Consider the following 21,692-nt stretch of genomic DNA (forward strand, 5'->3'; position numbering starts at 1 on the left):
TAAATACACAGAAATATCAGTATCATAATTTTAAGTACTTAAACGTACTACTTTTTTAGGAAATGAACATTAGGAAATATAATAATTAGCACTATTGGTTGTAATGCAGGCCTCATATATTATGGGGCATATTTTAAAATTTCACTCCACTAATGGTTGTTGGGTGAAAGGAACTTAACATTCCTTCCTTGATTTTATGATAGAGGAAGGAAAGTGGATTTTGGAAAGTCTGAATTGGGGAGAACTGATGTCAAAAAATTCAAAGGACCTCTTGATCTACAATTTCAAAGAGCAAGTAGCCCAGGATGGATAAAGAATTTCTCGAAAAAGAAATTCTGAAGACACAAAGAAATACAATTTCTATCAGAAAGAAAAAAGGGAATTGTCTGAAACAGGAATTCTTAACTTTTATTGTGTTATCAATCTTTTTGGCTGTCTGATGAAGCCTAATTTTACTGTGGTTTGTCTCCTGTACTGGTATTTGAAGGAAATTTTAATTTACAGTTAGAGTGTTAGTACAAATAAAAATATGATTAATATTGCTCATTGAAATTTTATCAACTCGAAATTGGGAACCTGTGGTCCAGAGGGACCAATGTGGATGCAGAGGAAACTTGCCAATAGGAGCTGAAAGTGCCTCAGTGGAAAGAATAGTGTGGTTCAACTCTCATCTGTAGCTTTGGTCAGTTTATTTAACTTCCCTGGACTGTCAGTTTCCCCATCTGTAAAACAAAAAGGTGAGACTAGATGCCTTTTCCAGTTCTAGATTTACTATCTATATACATTCATTCCCCAATTCAAACATGTTAGTGCCTATAATGTACCAGGCATTGTTTGAGAATAAAAAGACACTAAACATAAAACAATCTTTACCTTCTGTTGAGGAGAAAACATGTACAATAAATATAAAACATTTTAATATTTGCTGGTAGGTCACAGTAACTTTGGCAATAGGGATTTGCCTCCCATATGAGGAGATACTGAGTTGAATTTGAATGAAACTAGAGATTGTAAGAAGGAGTAGGCTGAGAATACATTTCAGGTATGAGCACAGAGACAGGAAGTGAAAAGCTGGGTATGATGAACAGCAACTTAGATCAGTTTTGACCAACCAACTTAGTATTTCAAAAAGATATAGTGTGGAAAACAAGGTCAGGTAACAGAATAAATACATAAATGCTAAGTAAAAAGCTATGAAAATAGTTTAGAAGTACTAAAACTTTAATAAACTGTGACTGGTAAGTAAAGCTAAAGACAAGAAAAAAACACTTTATTTTTATATTTGGTAATATTGTATCAAAGAAAAGATAGGACTGTTGCTCAATTTGGATGAAACTACTCAGTTTTATTTTCTTCAATGAGAACGTTCTTTGATTTGGAAAAGAAAGATATGTCTATGACAGAGTGCTATCTGTGGGGTGGGGGTGGGGGCAGGGAAGCAAGATTGGGGGAAAATTGTAAAACTCAAATAATATCTTTAATAAAAATAAGTTAAAAAAAAGAAATATATGTCTAGGCTTATTAAGGGTTAAAAACCGTATAAAAGTAAGGAGACCAGTAAGAAAGTGCTTAATGAGTTCAGATCAAATGACCCTGATGAACATCCTTAGTTACTGAAAGAACTGACAGATATGATTGTTGAAATAGAACCTTAATTTTAAAGATCATACTATTAAAAATTTAGAAGAGAAGCAGATAATATATTTCTCATACTTCCAGGAATTTTATTCTTTGTTTTTAAAATATCTTATTTTTCTCCAGTTACTCGTGAAGACAAATTTTAACATACATATATATATATTTTTTCACTTAATAGTATTTTTTCCCCATTACATAGTTTTTAGTTTAAATTTTTTTCTCTCTTCTCCCCTCTTCCCAAGACAGCAAGCAGTCTAATATATGTGTACAATCATATTTTTTGACACATTTAAACATTTCCACTTTAGTCATGCTATGAAAGGAGAATCAGAGACTGTAAAAAGTATTTCCCAGCGTTTTTACTTTCCTTCCAGGTTGCATTGGTTTTGTTTGTGCAAAAATTTTTTCATTTAATATATTCAAAATTGTCCATTTTACATCTCATAATGTTCATTTTCTCTTATTTGGTCATAAATTCTTCCCTTCTCCATAGATCTGACAGGTAAACTAATCCTTACTCTCTTAATATGCTTATGGTATTATCCTTATATTTCAGTCATGTGTTCATTTTTTATCTTATTTTGGAATCCAGTATAAAATTTTAGTCTATCCTTAGTTTTTCAATTTTCCCAACAGTTTATGTCAAATAGTGAATTCTTGTTCCAAAAGCTGGGGACTTTGGGTTTCTCAAGCATTAGCTAACTATAGTCATAACTTTATTCTTTTGGGGGGGGGGGCAAGGCAATGGGGGTTAAGTGACTTGCCTATGGCCACATAGCTAAGAATTAAGTGTCTGAATCTGCATTTGAATTCAGATCCTCCTGACTCCAGGGCTGGTGTTTTATCCACTGTGCCCCTAGAAGATTTATTCTTTTTTTTTTAAGTTTTCGCAAGGCAGTGGGGTTAATGACTTGCCCAAGGCCACACAGCTAGGTGATTATTAAGTGTCTGAGGTTGGATTTGAACTCGGGTACTCCTGACTCCAGGGCTGGTGCTCTATCCAGTGCTTTATCCACTGCACCACCTAGCCGCCCCCTAGAAGATTTATTATTAACCAAGCAAAGGGTAGAAGCAATTTCAAAAGATAAGATAGATAGAGGCCCTGGAGTCAGGTGGATCTGAGTTCTAATGTGGTCTCTGACAATTACCTGGCTGTGTGACCTTGGGCAAGTCACTTAACCCCATTGCCTTGCAAAAACCTAAAAAAACTAAAATAGATAACTTGTTAAATGAAACTGAAAATCTTCTATACAGACAAAATTAATGCTTCTAAAATAGGGAACTAGATGAATGGGGGGAAAATCCTTGTGATCAAATTTCGCTGATAGCAGTTTGGTATTCAATATAATATAAATACACAACACACATACACACACAAATATATGACCAAAAGATATTTTCAAGTAGTTAAGTGGAAAAGGAATATGAATTGTTCTAAAAAATCAAATTATTAATATTTCATATCAACAATGATATGAAATGTTCCCAATCTTAATAAGAGAAATGCAAATCAAAACAAATCTGAGGTCTCCCTTCACATTTTGCAAACTGGCAAATCTGATAAAATGTGGGAATAGTCCAAGTTTAGCATGGTGTATATACTACCTCCACAGATTCAGATCCTAAGAGGTTATTTCAGCCATCTGGAAAACTCTACTGGTTCAGAGTAAAAGAATTGTAAGTTCACCTTTAGGTTGAGATTGCTTTCCTGGTTAATCCTTTATAAGCTTCAGATTGAACTAGAAGCTGGGACTGAGTCCAATTCTGTTCCTGGAATCTGAGGCATCCTCTACTGTTTGCTTCTAAACTTAATCTTTCTCTTTCCACTGTCTAGAGCCTTCCTACACAGGACCCTCTGCTCAGATCACCCTAAATTAGTGATCCCAAATGGGTTGCTGCCATTTGGCACCTGCCTGTCTATGGTATCTTGGGACCTTTTCTTGCCCTGGTGCACAACCTTTCACTGAGTTGCTATAGCGTTTTCCTGCTCTGAAACTGTCAGGTCCCAGTCTGTCTTTTTTGCACTGTCTCTACCACTGTGAGCTAGAATAATGACTCATTGTGATTTTTCTGGATTTCCATTTCATATATATTTGGAGGACTTTGTGGTTGAAGGGGGGAAGGATAGCTGAACTGTTTGCTTCCTATTGCTCTGCTATCTTGACTTCATCTTCACATTGATTTTCATAGTATAGGATTCCCTACCCTATGGACATTTTTGTTTCCAGATCTTTGCTGCTATACTTATTTTGTTAAAAAGAACTTCTGTGAATATTTTGGATTCTGGGGCCTTTCTTTGCATCCTTCCTTTCCTTAGGGTTTATTCCTAGCAGTAGAATCTCTAGAACAAAGGGTTATAGACATTTTAGTCACATTCTTAGCATAATTTCACATTGCTTTCCAGAAAGGTTAGATCAATTCACAGGTTTGCCAACAGAATAATAGTGTGCTTGAATTTTCATAGCTCCATACAACATTGCCATCCTAGTTTTTGTTCTTTGCCAGTTTATTTGAGCATTTTAAAATGCTTTTAGTGATTTTTTTCATGTCAGCAAAATTTTTTCCCAGAATCTGTACTTCTTTTCCCAGAAAGTTTTCCCCTTATAACAAAAAAGAATTTTTAACTGCTCCTCCCCTCCCCCCCCAAAAAAAGAGGGAAAAAAATCAGGACAACTGATTAGTATTTTGAAACCCAGGTGTAATAGTCAATATCCCTGGCCCTCCACTTCCTCAAAGGAGTAGGTTGGTATTGTCTTGCGTTTCTTTATAATTTTGAAACATACACTTTTTATTTTGTAAGAATATGGATTGTTCTACTTCCGTTGTAGTTGCTATCTCTTTTTGTTTTAGTCATGTTCTTTGATTCTTACTCAGTTCTTAATGAGGTCCCGGAGATCTTTGCACATTTCTCTGTATTCGATACATTTTGTCTAGTCATTTTAAAATCTATGAATATTTGTTTTGTTTCCAATAATTTGATAATCACCAAAAATGCTACTCTAAATATTTTGGTGTAGATGGGGTCTTTCTTATCAATTATTTCCTTGGGGCATAACACTAGTAATAGAATCTGGGTCAGAGGGACATTTTAACCACTTCATTTTCATTATTGCTTCTCAAAAATGGAGTAAACAGCTCCACCAACAATGTATCAGTGTGCTTATCTTCCCACTACACTGTCAACAACTATTGCCATTTTTGTTATCTCGGCCCATTTTCAGGGTATGAAGTATAATTTCAGTATTATTTTGATTTACATTTCTTTATTAAGGATTTGGACCATTCTTTCATTTGATTGAGAGTATTTCCCATTTCTTTCTTTTTTTTTTTTTTTTTTTTTTTTTTTTAGGGCAATGGGGTTAAGTGACTTGCCCAAGTAAATAAGTGTATAAGGCCAGATTTGAAGTCAGGTCCTCCTGACTTCAGGGCCAGTGCTCTATCCACCGTGCCACCTATTCGTCCTCCATTTCTTCTTTTAAGAACTATTCATTCATATCTTTTAGTCATTTATCTGTTGGAGAATAATTTTTGGTCTATAATATTCTTGTTAGTTCATATGTCTTGGATACCAATCCCTTATCATTTCATACAAAGATTTTTTACCCCTCATTCCTCTACATTCCCTCCTTATTTTAGGGTCCCTTCTTGTCTTAGAAGGAGCTGATAACTCAGTGGTTGTAGTGTTGGGCCTGGATTCAGCAACCCCTGAGTTCAAATCCAGTCTCAGACACAAACATTGTGACCCTGGTCAAGTTATGTAATTTCTATTAGCCTCAGTTTCCTCAGTTCTAAAACTGATAATAACAGCATACACATTACAGAGTTGCGAGGATCAAATGAGATAATATTAAGTGCTTAGCACAGTGCCACTACTTAGCAGGTATTATGTTTGGTTTTTGTGATTTTTCTTTTTTTCAAATTAAATGTAAAGATAGTTTCAGCACTCATTTTTTGTGTGATTTTTGAGTTTCTTATTTTTCTACTTTCTTTCCTTCCCCCCCTTTCCCTTTGACAGTGAATAATCTGATATAGGTTATACATGTATAACTCTGTTAAACATATTTCCATGTTAGTCATGTTGTGAAAGAAGAATCAGAAGAAAAGGGACAAAATACTATGAGGGCAAAAACAAAACAAATTTAAATAATTTATAATGTATGCCTTGATCTGCTTTCAGACTCCATAGTTCTTTCTCTGGATGTATATGGTATTTTCCATCACAAGTCTTTTAGAATTGTCTTTCTGAAAATAGATAAGTTTATCATAGTCATTATTACATGCTGTTGCTGTTATAATGTATTCTTGATTCTGCTCACTTCATTCAGTATCAGTTAATGCAAGTCTTTCCAGGCTTTTCTGAAGTCCTTTCATTCATGATTTCTTACAGAACAATAGTGTTCCATCACAATAGTATATACCACAATTTGTTCAACTATTCCCCGATTGATGAGTATCTACTCAATTTCCAGTTCTTTACCACTACAAAAAGAACTGGGGTGTGTGTGTGTGTGTGTGTGTGTGTGTGTATTTGGACATGTGGGTCTTATTCCCTTTTTTTATGATATTTTTGGGATTCAGACTAATTAGGACCTGTCTCCATATGTAAAAGCAAGTGTTTGCATTTATATTCAGTACTTCTGTTGACTGGATTCAATTTTTTTCAGTGATTAGATGGAACCATCATTTAATTTTTCAGCGTTCCTTTTGTTAGCCTGTGATTTATTTCTTCTGATTCTTATAATTTCATCTTACATTTTTGCTGTTTTATTAATTATATTTTATGCCCTCTAATTTTCAGAGTGGCTTAACATACATCATCTTATCTGTCTTTTTAAAGATCTAATTTTTTTTTATTTATCTGTCTCTCCTCTAATTTTCAATTGTTCTCCTTTGTGCTTATTTTAGGTTTATTTGTAAGTGTTATAATTTTTTAAAACTAAAAATTCAGTTAATTAATCCTCTCTTTTTCTATTTTGATAATATATATTTATAGGGATATGATTTTTCTCCTGAGGACTTCTTTTGCTGCATCCCAGAAATTTTGGTATGTTTCATCATTATCATTTTTTTCAATAATTATTGTTTTAATGATTTATTCTTGACCCAATTATTATTTAGAATTTCACTGTTGTCTGAGTCTCATTTTGGGCCTTTGTCTTTCTCGTCTTTTTTTTTTAAGTCTTTGAATCAATTCCAGAACTATATCAAATAATGGTTTCTATCAATAGAATCATCAAAGAATATATATCAGATAAATATCAAATATTTATTGTCCTATGTACTCTAAATAGTGTTTACTATTTCTGCCTTTCTACATTTGTTTGCAATATCTCTGTGGCTGACTACATGGTCAGTTTTTACAAAAGTTCCTTGTGGTCCTGAAAGATTCATATAATTTTTTGTAGTCCAGTTTAGAAGATGCATAAGTTATTATCTCTGATTTTTCCAGGAATTTGTTTAGGTCTATATTTTCTCTTTAGTTTATCTTTCTGTTAGACTTATCCAAAAATAAGAGAGGAACATTGAAATCTTTGTTTTTAAAATGTTGTTTTACATAAGCAACAGATTGTAGGATTTTATTTCCTTTCTAAACATGTCATTTTAAAAAATTGAACTGATGAATCCATTCACATTTAAAAATGTAAATTAGGTTTATATTTTCATTTATTTGCCTCTATTATTTTTTGATATTGACCTCTTACCAGCCCTTCCCCTTTGAAATTTTGCTTAATTATTTTTTTGTGGTTCTTTTATCTTTTTATTCTTATTTTCTTTTTTCCCTTCTCAGTTATATAGGATTAATATAGAATTAATTAAATAGAATTCCCATTTTTCCTTCAATTTTTTTGTTCATTTAAAAAATTTCATTTCTGCACCTTTTCCTTCCCCTGCTTTTTCATTATTTGCCCTCCCTTTCTTTCCATTCTAGAATTATGCTTTTCTATTAGTTATTTGTTCTTTGTATTTCTTGTGGAATTAAAACCTTTTATGTACCTATTTTGTTTTTGCCTTTTTGAACTCTTCCCCTCCCCCCTTTTTATTCTTGTGCCTCATTCATAGAAAAATACAAATTCCTATAGGTGATAGAGAGGATATTGCCTTTCAGTAGAATTTTTCCTGATTAAAGCAGTTCTTTACTGACTTTTGACCTTCTTAGCCATTTTTTCCCCTCTCATTTGCCTCAGTCTTCTCTGGGTCCAAGCCCTTCCCTCCTCTGTGTAACAGTTACTTTCCCTTTTTCCTGAGGCAGGCCATAATATCCTTATCTCCTTTTATAGAATCTCTCTCTTCTCCCTTAGGAACATTCATTTGTGGTATACCCCTCCCACCATTTGAATAACATTTCTTCTTTTCTTTTTCCAGTTTTAATCCCTTCTTTTCTTTCACCTTTCCTCCTTTAGTCTCTTCTCCCCTCTGGAGACTACCAGTGATTTTTCCCTTCATTATTAGCTTTTGTATTGATTAAGGCATATCCTATATTATCTGCTATTGTCTTTCCCCTCTTGTTTTTATGTAGCGACCTATTTTGTAATTTATACCCACAAAAAAAAATGATGCACCTTTGGGGGGGGGTGTTGTTCAGGCTAGTCCATGATGCCTCCAGCCTGTTTCTCTTTCCCTACCTCTATTTGATTTTTTTTCACCCTTATCTTTTTTGTGTACTTTTAAAATGTAGTCTTTTAATGGCCTTTGTTATTATTTTGATATTCTTTTTGTATTTCTATTATTTAGATATTTGTGAAGCAAATAATCTCTTCTGGTCATGTTTTCTGTTGATGTTTTGAATGCCTTATTATTTTTGAACATCTTTTTTTCATTTATTGTTAGTCTCAGATTTTCAGGGTAGGTCACTGTGGGTTTCATGTTGAAACTCCATTGCTCTTCAGAACACATTATTCCATTATCTTGTTTTCTAGATGCTGTAGAAGAATCTTTTGTTACATAAATTTACTTTCCTTTTTATTTGAAAGTTTTTCCTTGTCTCTTGCAGAATCTGTCATTTCTCAAAGTAATTTTACAATTTGGCTACAATATGCCTTAGAATTTTTGCAGCCTTGGATTTTTTTTTTCCCCTGGAGACAGTCTTTGGATCCTTTTGAGTAGTGCTTTACTTTCAAAGAAATTCAGAATAGTAATCCTTATAGTTTCTGATTTATGCTATTCAGGTTGTTTGACATATGTCCTTTTAGGAGAATTTTAATTCTGAAGTCTTTATACTTCCCTTTTTGAGATCAGAATTTTGCTCATATGGAAGGCATGCTTTCTTTTAATGTTACTGCTCTTTTTTCCCTTTCTGATTGTTGTTCATGTCTATATACATGTCTATATATTTATATATATGTATATGTTTGTATTTCTAATGTAATTCCTAATGAGTTGTCTTATATTTATTTTATGAAATGTGGCATTATAGATGAAAGTTTTTCTATTCTGCCTATTTCTATTGTACAGCCCATAAATTCTGCATTAATAATTCTAATTTCTCTTTTAAACTACTCAGGAACAACATTCTAAGGTTCTGTGGTCTCCTCAAAATCTACTGGGCCCCCTGCCTCATCAGGTATTCAATTCTTTTCTTTCATTTTGTACCTTTTATTTATAGATGCCTGAACTCATTTACTAGAACTAGAAGCCATTATTTCTTTGTTCTGTTAATGTCTTCTTTGTCACTTTATCCTTTTACTTTTAAGGTAATTTTCTTTCTCCTTTTAGTAGTTTTAGTCTTTTCCCCTTTTTTTTTTTTTTTTTTTTTTTTTTTTTTTTTTTTTGTTATTCTCTTCCTGTGTCCCTCCCAAAAGATCCCAAAGCATCTCAACCTCTTTCCCACACTGGACAAGCATGGATCAACAGCCTTGGTCTCTACGCCCAACTGACTTCAGGGAGGACAAAACTGACTCCAGCTGGATGCTGGGCTCTTTTCCTCAAGTTTGATGGACATATACACACACACACTGTTTTCAAGACCTCTGTTCCTCAGGTCTCTGGCCCAGTAGCATAGACCATCGCTACATTGCCACTATTGCAACCTAAGCAAACTTCTGCTATTTGCAGTTTGGATCTCCCTCTGCACTGAGAATTGGGTGGGATCAAGTATAGAGGAGTTCTATTTTCAGTGCAGATTCTGTACTTCTTTCCTCCTCCCTGGCCAAATACAGACTATAGTTTCAATGGCTTTCATGGCCTGAGCAAGTTTCTGTCATTTGGAGTTGGCACCTCTGAGGCACTAGTAGGAGAGAGGAGTGGCATTCTGTTGCAAGCCTCTAAATTTGATCAGTTTGTGCAGTTTTGCTAGTGGAGTGTGGTAAGAGGTAGAGAAAAGAGGGGTTTAGCCCTGAGTGAATTAGTTAGGTATTTATTCATAAAGGTTTTATCTTTTGGAGGTTCTTGAGATCCAGAAATAGGGATTAAAATTGTTTTATCTGAGGCACAGATTTTCTATTTTAGAGAGGAATTGAGAGTTAATAAGGATTAGAGAAATTGATTCCATCTAATTGCAACTGAGCATTTACGAATAGGCAGCATTATTTGAGTGGGAGATTGACATGAATAGAATACAAAATTCTGAAGGTATGTTTGAGGACCTGGAGTATAGATTCTGAGTATGAAAATAGTGAAAAGGAAGGGAAAAATTAGGTTAGGGACAGATTGTAGAGTATCTTTAATGTCAAGCTTTGAATTAATTTACTATATTTTGGTTTGTAGATAGTGAATATCCATTTTTGACCTGGGGAAATGACCTGGTAACCATTTCTAGTACCAAATTGTTTACATATTTACAGCTTTGTAATATACAGTCATCCCTTGACATTCATAGGAACCACACAAATGTGAAAACAATACCTCTTGGCCCCACTCTAAAACTTTATTATTTTTTTTTAGGTTTTTTTTGCAAGGTAATGGGGTTAAGTGGCTTGCCCAAGGCCACACAGCTAGGTAATTATTAAGTGTCTGAGGCCGGATTTGAACCCAGGTACTCCTGACTCCAGGGCCTGTGCTCTATCCACTGTGCCACCCAGCTGCCACCAGACCTTTATTTTTAATAATTTTATTTTTATTTAATGCAAAAAAAGTAAAACAATATATTTCACTCTTTAAAAAGTTGTAGTTTCTATATGAGAGAGATTAGTATCTCAATCACTATACAGAATCTTTACAGCTCCTAGTGTAGCTTCAGCAACTACTTCATAGATTTCACAAAAGATAAAAAAAAAAGATCACTGTGGGAGTCTGGATGGTAGAGAGACAAAGAGGAAGTGTTTCCAAAAAGAATGCAGCATAAATTTATAGTAGATTAGTAGTATGCAATATTTATGCATTTATGACTTGATAAATTTTTTTGTTTTGTTCACATCATATGCATTTTCTGTTTTCCACAGTAAATTGTAAATCTTCAAAAATCCCTATTTAATTCATGATGGCATGTGTACAAATAACCAAAACCACAAATGTGAAACCTGCAAATGTCAAGGAATGATTGTAGTTTGAGACCTAGTACTGCTAGGCCTCCATTTTCCATTCCTACCCATTTTTTAAAAAATCATTTATTCTGTTGATGTTCTTGATCTTTTTTCTTCCTGGTCAATTCAGTTATTATTCTTTTAACTCTTTGGTAGTTTGATTGGTATGATACTGAATAAGCAAATTAATTTAGGAAATATTGTCAGTTTTATTGTATTGCCTAGGCCTACCCACAAGTATTAATACTTGGCCTTTTCCATTGTTTTTCACTGACACAATAGTTGAAATTCTTTTTTTTTGTTGTTTTTTTCAATGCAATGGGGTTTAGTGATTTACCCAATATCACATAGTTAATTCTTAAGTGTCTGAGGCTGGAATTGAACTCTCAGCACCAGCCCTGGAATCAGGAGGACCTATCTACTGCACCACCTAGCTGCCTTAACAGTTGAAATTCTAAAACTACTTATACTTACATAGATATAGTTATCCTGAGTCCTTTAAGTATAATCTTATATCAAATAGAAAATACTTCAAAGCAAAGTACCTAGTTCCTGGTTCTCAAGTAGAAATAACCTCATCTTTTTACTCTTCCATAGAAGAGCTTAATTAATGTTTAATTAATTTAAACATATGTAATATTTCAAAATCAAAAGTTCCTCCCTAGGGTCAAGGATAATTTATATTTGTATTCTGTGTGTGTGTGTGTGTGTGTGTGTGTATTTTTGTGCATGTATCTTGTTAAGAGCATAGTATTGGGGTGACTAGGTGGCGCAGTGGATAGAGCACTGGCCCTGGAGTCAGGAGAACCTGAGTTCAAATCCGACCTCAGACACTTAATAATTACTGAACTGTGTGGGCTTGGGCAAGCCACTTTAACCCCATATGCCTTGCAAAAACCTTTTAAAAAAAAGAGCATCTTGTCATTACTGTTCAGTCATGTCTGACTCTGTGACTTCATTTGGGGTTTTTTTGACAAGGATAAAGTGGTTTTTCATTTCCTCCAGCTCATTTTACAGATGAGCAAATTGAGGCAAACAGGTTTAAAGTGATTTACCTAGGATCACATAAGTAGTGTTTGAGGCCAGATTTGGACTTGCAAAGATGAGTCTTCCTGGTTCCAAGCCTAGTGCCACAGCGCTACCTAGTGAACTCATTTCACTTCACCTCAATTAAAGTTTACTAATCCATTAAAAAAGAAAATGTTTTTTTTAAAGAAAATCACATCACATCTTTATCCAATCCCCACTTTGAGGATATATGTAATAAATGAATAGGTAACTGTTAAACCAATGAGTAAGTAGGAAGGTGGCAATTCTAAGAACTAATTTCCTTAGTCACTTGCATAAGAAAGTTGAGTCCTGTGGTCACAAGTTCAGGAGAGTAAGATAAAAGCAATAGAATCCTTTATATTTGACCTATCACAATATTTCAGAGAAGTTCTCCTTAGTCATGTACATCTTTGTATCTCCTTTCACAAAGTCAATAAGGTTTTTTGATTTTTAACAAGCCTGAAGATCCAGAATCCCCCCAAAACCTTCTCCATCACTGATTAATAGTTGATCATTTTATTCATTTTAAATCAAAGTATACATGTTTTTTTTAAATTATAGCATAAGTCTTCAGTAAGTGATACCTCATTCATAATTTCATAGCATTCAGATCAAAAGAGGAGTTAACCTTCTAATAATACAATTGAATTACCCAATTAACAGCATCTCTTAAACCATGTTTTTTCACAAATCACAATATGAGAAATTGCAAGCATAATGCCAACACAGAACAATATTAATTTTTGACACAGATGCAACTGTTACTGGTTTCCAAGTAACATTAATCCAGGTGAATGTATTTTAAAAAATCATTTCATTGACTTTTCAGTTTAGACCCTATAACTTCAGAGATCAGTATAAATTTTGATCCAGTTATAGAACTTCAGTTATAAAGGTGGCCAAAAGTATTACCATTTAGAACATAATTTTCCCTATTAATTTATCAAATTCAACATAAATAATAAAAAAGTTTTGAGGAATTTAGTATTTCAGTTATCCTCAGTTTTCTCACTATTGCACTTAAAAGTTTTGTGCCCTCAAAAGATCAGAGGAAGTCCCTGTTTTTTAGGATGATTAATTTAACATTAGAAATGCAGTAATTACAGACATCAGGGAGAGACAATTTGAATATGAAGTCTCATTAATTAATTTAAGCATATGCAGTATTTCAAAATCAAAAGATTCTCCCTCATGTCAAGGATGTTATATTTCTGTTCACTCTCATTTGTATGTGTGTGTGTGTGTGTGTGTGTGTGTACATCCATATTTTTGTGTATGTTAAACTCTTAAATAAACGTTTGCATCATAGCTGGTTAAACATGCTTATAGCTCCATATATCTACATACATACACACATATAGGGAGAAAGAAGTAATGAGTATAATTTGAAATTTGTGGGACTTTAATTAATATCTAAAGAGAATAGGAAACTGTGGACTTTGACTAAAACCCTCAAATTGTTTCACTCTTCCTCTGTGTGTGTGTGTGTGTGTGTGTGTGTGTGTGTGTGTGTGTGTGTATTTACATATATATAAAACAGTTTAACTTGTTATATCTATAAATATATATTCATTATATTATATATGTTCAGATATATTATGTATGCATAGCATATAATCATGTTATATAAAATATATAACAAATTGTAGTAAATAGGTTGACACATTTAATTGCATTTATTATATATTATGTTTATTATACATGTTGAATAGCTTGATATATATATATATATATATATATAAACACATGTATGTATATGTAAGAGTAGTTAGTTAAACTATTTAAAATAAAAATATTTTAAAAAACTGTTTAACCAGACCAGAGTTCTCATAACAGGAGTAAGTTTAGCAGTCCATACTTTTTTTTTTAAACAAAGTTCAATCAGACTACAGTGCTTTTGAATCTACTGACAATTATTACAAACCAAAATGATCAGAACCAGACCAGAGTTATTAAAACTGGGGTTTCCATAAAAAAATTCCATCAGAGATTATTGAAGGTGAACTGAGCCATCATATTTATATTATTAATGATAACGATTGTTGTGACCTCAAGATTTACATCAGATGTAAGATCAGGACTTCTCAGGAATTTAGACAGGTAGGGTAGCCAAGGCAATTTAGTAATTATAAATGACAGACAAATATTCAAATAAATATTCAAAACACTACTTCTCCAATTTTTCTAGATAGTATTGCAACTTTATCAGTCTATTTTTCTTGCCTGTAAAATTCCTGAAGCAAAAATCTACCTTGTGTGTGCTAAAGGGTTATTGGGCTGGAAAACTTGATCTTGATTGAACCTAGTCTGTCTCTTCTGGTGTCACTAGTAATTATGATAAAAATTATCTGAGGGTCTGTTAAGTAAGTCTGTCAGTCAGACTCAACAATACAGTGAACCATTAATTGAAGTTGTATTTAACTGGGAGTGCGGGCAATATAATCCAGGTTAAGGAACTTGCCAGGGGTCACAAAACTTAGTGAGTGCACACTCCCAAGAGGATCTGAACTCAGGTCCTCCTGACTCCAAGACTGGTACTCTGTCCACTCTGCCACCTAGCTGCCCCCCAAAATGGAATTTTAAAGAAAGCAGGAGAAGAAGCTAAGGATACTTGCCAGAGGTTCAAATTGGATCTTTGACTTATTTTCCAACCTTGATTTTGCAATTGATGTGATATTCTAAATTCTAGAAACAGTCTTAGATTTTGAGGCAGTTCCTCATTCTTAATCATAGTGGAGGCAAAATCTTTGAGCCAGTATTTCTTTCCCATCACAGTCTTTCTCTTATCACAGTAGTGGAATGAAATTTGAGCCAGAGTTTTGTTTGTTACAGTTGTCTTTCAGGGAGAACTAATCCTTGTTGCAAGGAAGGGGGTAGGGGGTATATCTTGGTGCTCTGTCAGATAGTTTACAGTCTACTTCATTGGAGGGAATAGATACAGTGACACATTAGAGAATACAGGCATGTAGCATATTTTCTTTTCTAAAGTAAAATTTTCCATTTTGAATATTAGTACCACTTAATTATATCTTTACTAAAGTTTTTGCTAGTTTCTGTTTCATTGAATATTTAATTGAGCATGTTGTTTATTTTTAAATTAAATTTTGAATTGTCTTATGAAGCCAAAGTACTCAAGAATAAACCTCAAAATTTCCATGATTGTATTGAGGAAATATTGGACTGTCATAAGATTTCTCTCATGGTGGCTATACCACCTACCATCTTGTTTTGGGATCTTGGGAAAATCATTGGGTCTCAGTTTTCCTATCTTTTTAAAGCAATAAAAGAATGAAGCAACTTGAAAATTATATTCTAAATCCTTTTAATATGATTTTAAAGATAAAACTAATGATTTAAGTAAAAGATTGCCTTTAAAAAGGCTCTTGCATATGGAAAACTAGTCAGGTTTCTGTTTGATTATTTTGCAAAATGAAAAATAAAGATCTGTAGATCCTAGGTTTTTTTTCCTTTGCTTCATTGTTACAGATAGAGTATAAGTACATATAAAGTGTTTATAAACTTTTATCATTTTTTAAACTTCTCAGAATTAGTTTACCTTTTTTCTCATTCCAATATGCTATTTTATTTTTTTAAAGAAAGATTTTACTTATTTTGACTTAAAATTTTTCCCCTATTCTTGCTTCCCTCCCCCCACCCCCACAGAAGGTAGTCTGTTAGTCTTTACATTGTTTCCGTGGTATACACTGATCTAAGTTGAATGTAATGAGAGAGAATTCATATCCTTAAGAAAGAAAAATAATGTTTAAGAGATAGCAAGATTACATAATATGATAATTTTTTTCCCCCGAAATTGAAGGTAATAGTCTTTGGTCTTTGTTCAAACTCCACAATTCTTTCTCTGGATACAGATGGTATTCTCCATTGCAGAAAGCCCAAAATTGTCCCTGATTGTTGCACTGGTGAGCAAGTCCATCAAAGTTGATCATGACTCTCATATGAGTTTATTTAAAAAAAAAAAAACAATACATTACATAATTATTTTATTCAATTTGTAGATGAAAATAATACATTTTAAATAAACATTCTTGTTACTTTAAAATTAATATTTATTGTCTAATCTTTATTTCTTTGGCAATAAGAATGAAAATGTAGTCTGATTTATTTTGTTTATTTATATTGTTATCCCTTTAAATGAGAGGTTCTTAATCATTTTTCCTGTGTATGTCATGGAAGCTTATAGACTACTTCTCAGAAAAATCTTTTTAAATGTATAGGATAAAATTTATAGTATTACAATAGAAATAAAACATATTTAAATATTAGCATAATTTTCTTAAAGTTCATGGGCCTCCTGAAATCTTTTTATGAATTCCCGGGGGGGGGGGTCACTTGACCCAATTTAAGAATTTAAATATCTTAAATGATCTGATAATCTGTACCTCTAAAATTTGTGATTTAATTTAACTTGTTATCTCCTTAATGGATTATCCATGGTGATTCTTTTGTTTGCTTGTTTATTTGTTTTAAATATCTCTGTCCTGCATTGGGCTTTAGTTGAAAATGATTAGATTGAAATTGTATGAGTAAGTGTTTGTTTTTTAAATCTTTATTTGCATTGCCATGACTTGGGGATTATTTTTTTATTTATATTCTTTCCTTTTTGTCACAGGTAATTAAGCAAAAGCTATAAAGACAATGGGTTTTGTTGCAGAAATAAATATCCTTAAATTTATTTCTTGGACCTTGGAAATCTTTTTGCTTGAAAAAAGTACTATAAATGGTAGTCTCAAGCAAAACCATAAAAATTTAACACATAATGGAACTGAAATTGCAGTACCAATAATACTACTTTTAATTTTGGCTTCCTGGGAGCAGATGACAGAAGGAAGAAAGCTCTTCTTTCTTCCCCATTCTTGGTTGTAAGGTTAACCCAGAATAGACTTGACATAGAGTGTATATACTTTTTTTGGTGCACTCCATCTACTTCCAAGAGACCTTTCTCTATCAGTAATCATTGTTTCATCACTAAATTCTTTCCCCACCATTTCTACACCTTACCCAGGCCTGACCATTTATAAAGTGCTTTCTGTACTCCCAAAATTATTTCTCCTATAACTTTCTCCCCAAATCAAAATTTTTTTTTCCAAAATGCAGTTGAAATCAGTCTAGTGTTAAAAGAACGTAATTGTTTACTTCATGCCAAGAAGAGAATGTGTCCTTCAATCCCTTCAGAAGTGTTTGCATTCTCAGTTTGTGAAACAAAAAAGTGAAAAAATATCAGTAGATTATTGATTGAAGAGTGCTTCTACATAAGTTTTGTATAAGGATATGCCTTTGAACATCCATTCTTCTAAAGCACTTTGCTTTTTATAACTTTCTTCCTCATTTTATTGTTGAGTTTTCTAAAAGCCCTAGGTTTGTTTCTAATGGTTAGATGATAAAAAGTAGAGTAAGGGTAGTTGTTTGTAAATTATGGGCTTGCTGTAGTCTTAATTAAATTAATAAAGCTGACATTACAAGTACCTATATTGGCTTTATTGTTTCTGGAACAGAAGAATTCACTGAAGAGAGTAATTCTAGAACAATTGCACTTTGCACTAAATGAGAATCACCAGAATTTGAAGATCTAATATGTTTATTGGTTAACTTTGAATAGTCTATAATCAGTTTTGATTCTTATTTCTATCTAAATACTTATTACAGTCTTTTTTTCCAGTTGAATTAATTGGAATTCAGAAGGTACAGGAATTATAAAAGCTGGCACCTTCTGAGTAGTTAAAATGTAGATTGGAGGTAACCACTGTAATTCTTTTTTTTTTTCTAAATGTTAAACTTAAGGTAAGAGCAAGCGTTATGCCAAGAATGGATAGTTTGAAGAGTGAATATTTGGGAAGTACAGTATGGAAAGGAAAAGATTCTCTGTAACTGGCTGGACAATTCTGACTAATTATTACACTACTCAAGTTTATGTATCTACCTAATTTTTGCAGAATATTTTTATTGGTCAAACCCTGTGGAGGAGATATAACAAATACAATCTCTGTTGACTTCTTTCACAATCATATTGCTACTGTTAAAGTTACAACTTTAGTTTTACTCTTCTGACTAAAGTTTAGACTATATACTATTACTGCCACGGTCATTTCCTCATTATATGTAGTACTATCTGACTTTCAGAGATAATATGTATTTCTGTTAAATCCCAGTCCTAAATAGTTTTGCTGAAGTACTAACCATTTCTCTCCAAAGATTTTTTTTTTATTTTTTAAAATTTTTTAGGTTTTTGCAAGGCAAATGGGGTTAAGTGGCTTGCCCAAGGCCACACAGCTAGGTAATTATTAAGTGTCTGAGACTGGATTTGAACCCAGGTACTCCCAACTCCAAGGCCGGTGCTTTATCCACTACACCACCTAGCCACCTCTCCAAAGATTTAAAATTAGAATTATGTGGCATTTGAAGTGAAGGAGGTAATTTGGAGCAATAGGAAGTATACTGTTATTTGGAGAAGAGCATGAAAGAGAGGATGTTGAACAAACAAGAAAAAGGTTACGGAACTTGGGCTATGGGAGAGTGGTATGTGGCATATGGGAGGATGTTATTTTCTTCAAGTGTTTTTTCCTTCCCATTTCTTTTCCCATTTCCTTTCCTCCCTATCTGACTGAAGTCATCCTCATAGATCTTATCCCAGTATTGATTGGCATGGGAATTTTAGCCTGCTTTGGGTTTTGTGTTTTGTTTTTTGACTTGGGGTGGCTCTGTCCTCTTTAGTCATCTAGTAGCCCTTTCCTTCCATAAATTCACTGTATTTCTTTCAAACTTATTATTACTTTATTACTCAGTTACTTTAATCTTCTTATATTCAGTTTTATGACCTTGTATTGAATATACCAGGATCATATATTTACATATACCATATATATATATATATATAGAGAGAGAGAGAGAGAGAGAGAGAGAGATATTACTAATTTATGATTTAGTGAAACACCCCTTAGAACTAAAGCCCCATGATTTAATTTTTTTATTCCAAAACTACTTCAGATGTGTGGGAATTTTGGGCCATTTTTATGAATATAAATTAGTATTGTGAATAATGGTTATAGCAATTTATTTATTTGTTTGGAAGAAACAAAAAAAATCAAGAGGATGAAGAATCTGTATTGCTTAGGTAGCCTATTGAGTTAATCCATCAGTAGATGTATCTTGCACAAGTTTGATTTTTATGCAGGGTTACAATAAACTGGACTCATAAATTTTCTCTAACTTAAAATTTATTATAAACTCAATCACCAATAGATATTAAAATTTAAGCATCTATTGGACAAAAGAGATTGTAAAGGAGATCATGAATTTGTTACATAAAATTTTTAAAAAGTGATAAATTTAACACAATAACAGAATTGCCATTTGTTCAATCTTTGTTTTCCTCTTTGTACTTTTTAAATGTTAAATCATTAATTAGTCAAGAAAAATAATTTAATACATTGGTCATGTCTGGTTGTGTGTCTCATTATGTACCTCAAGTCCATTATCCTGTTAAGAGATGAGTAACATTCATTATTAGTCTTCTTTTGCAGTACTATCAGGTACTGATTGCTCAATAAATTTTCTTTCTGGTTCTGCTCATTTCATTGTCAGTACATACAAGACTTCCCAGGTTTCTCTGCATCTATCATTCATCATCTCCATGCAACAGTAAAATTACATTTGTATGGGGTTCAAAGTTGAATAGGGAGGGGCAGAGTTTGATACCTTGATTTTGTGAAATTGAGCAGAATTTTCAGTGATTCCAAGTTGCTTCTTGCTTCAGAAATCTATGTTTTAAATAATAGTATTTTCCTGGTGATTCTGTGTGATTGTGAACCTTGGAATACTGTATATAATTACAATTGAAAATGGTCCTAAGGTCAGTGTTGTAAATAGACTGGAATATGTTACCAACAATGGTTTGTACCAAATACATGGGATATAAAACATTGTTTGGTAAGGAGTTTGTATGACTTGAAGAGGAAGTTGACTAGTAGTGATAACAGTTGTTTGAATGATAGCAGTGATAGCAGTAGCTTGAATATTGTACCATCATCCCTGAATTAGTATTTCGAGGCAGGCTACCAGCATATTAGATGAATCCTCTAGGATCAAAAATGGTAAAGAACTGCTCAAACAAGAAAGTCACAATTAGTGATTTCTCATTAGTGAAAACACAAAACCAGTGAAGTATTTTTTTTTTTTGGTTAGGAATAATGGGTGTTAAAAAATCCAACCCTATAATTAAGAGAGCATTATAATTGACAAAAAAAAATGTTATGGGCTTACTTAACATTCAAAGTAAAATAAAGATCAGCATTTTAAAAATATAATTCATTAAACCTTTTAAAAAAATTTTCCAATTTATTATTTTTTGGCATGAGTTTCAAATTCTTTCCTTCTCTACCCAATCCCTTACCCATTGAGAAGTCAAGCAGTGTTTTAGCAGTCGTATAACCGAAACCATTCAGAATATATTTTCACATTAGCATTGTCAGAAATAAAAGATAAGAATAATAAAGTGAGAAATTTTTCAATTTGCACTCAGAATTTATCAGTTCCCTCTTTGCAATGGATGCTATTTTCATCATGGGCTCTTTAGAATTGACTTAAATTGTATTAATAAGAGTAACTAAGTCTTTCACAGTTGATGATCATTACAGTATTGCTGTTGTTCTATACAATGATCTGGTTCTGCTCTCTTCACTTTGATGAATTCATATGGGTCTTTCCAGGTTTTTCTGAAACCATCCTGCCCATCATTTCTTAAAATACAACAATGTTACATCAAATCATGTACCATAACTTGTTCAACCATTCTCTAACTGATGGACATCTTCTCAATTTCCTCTTTTTTTTTTTTTTTTTTTGCTACACTAAAACATGAAGGTCCTTTCCCCTTTTTTATGCTTTTAACAAAGCTAGTAGTGGCATTGCTAGATCAAAAGGTTATTACATAGTTTGATTGCCCTTTGGGCCTAGTTCCAAATTGCTCTGCAGATGAATGGATGAGTTCACAACTCCACCAACTTCAGTAATTTCTGCTAGATGTGAGGCAGGTACTTCAGAGTAGTTTTAATTTGCATATCTCTAATCACAGTGATTTATAGCTTTTTTTTTCACCCCATGACTATAAATAGCTTAATTTTTTTCTTCTGGAACTGCCTATTAATATCTTTTGACCATTTACCATTGGCAAATGTATTTTTTTACAAATTTGCCTCAGTTTCCTATATATATATTCCTATATATTTTTCCTATGTATTTTTTTAGGTTTTTTTTTTCCAAGGCAGTGGGGTTAAGTGGCTTGCCCAAGGCCACACAGCTAGGTAATTATTAAGTGTCTGAGGCCGGATTTGAACTCAGGTACTCCTGACCCTAGGGCCACTGCTCTATCTACTGTACCACCTAGCCGCCCCCAAGAAAGTTCTTTATCAAAGAAACTTGTAAAAAAATTGTATTTATTGATTGTGGTACCTTCTACAGCAAAATGTACTTTCCCTGATAATCATTTAGTTCAATTTAATTTTGCTTTTGCTTTTTCTGAGACCATGATTG

At 33.0% G+C, this 21,692-nt stretch overlaps 1 protein-coding gene and 1 long non-coding RNA gene across 6 annotated transcripts in view; one reads left to right on the top strand and one right to left on the bottom strand.

The window, feature by feature from the left end:
* The window catches only part of ZBTB21 (zinc finger and BTB domain containing 21), a 45,497-nt gene that overhangs the window by 2,155 nt on the left and 21,650 nt on the right, over positions 1-21,692 (top strand). For 3 of the 5 annotated variants that reach the window (XM_074213829.1, XM_074213830.1, XM_074213831.1), the window contains exons 2-3: positions 6,632-6,682; positions 9,140-9,199. The exons of 1 other annotated variant lie outside the window; for it this stretch is intronic. The gene's annotated coding sequence lies outside the window, so the exon portion shown is untranslated. Of the gene's footprint in view, positions 1-1,481; positions 4,381-6,631; positions 6,683-9,139; positions 9,200-21,692 lie in introns of those variants that run through there. One more of the 5 variants, XM_074213832.1, reaches the window with a different exon arrangement.
* On the bottom strand, positions 538-3,676 carry LOC141506766 (uncharacterized). Its single transcript, XR_012473971.1, has 2 exons — positions 3,326-3,676; positions 538-722 (listed from the first exon to the last, which is right to left on the bottom strand). It is a non-coding gene; the product is annotated as an uncharacterized LOC141506766 (long non-coding RNA).

This window comes from Macrotis lagotis, chromosome 1, assembly GCF_037893015.1.
Source record: "Macrotis lagotis isolate mMagLag1 chromosome 1, bilby.v1.9.chrom.fasta, whole genome shotgun sequence".
NCBI classification, from domain to species: Eukaryota; Metazoa; Chordata; class Mammalia; order Peramelemorphia; family Peramelidae; genus Macrotis; species Macrotis lagotis.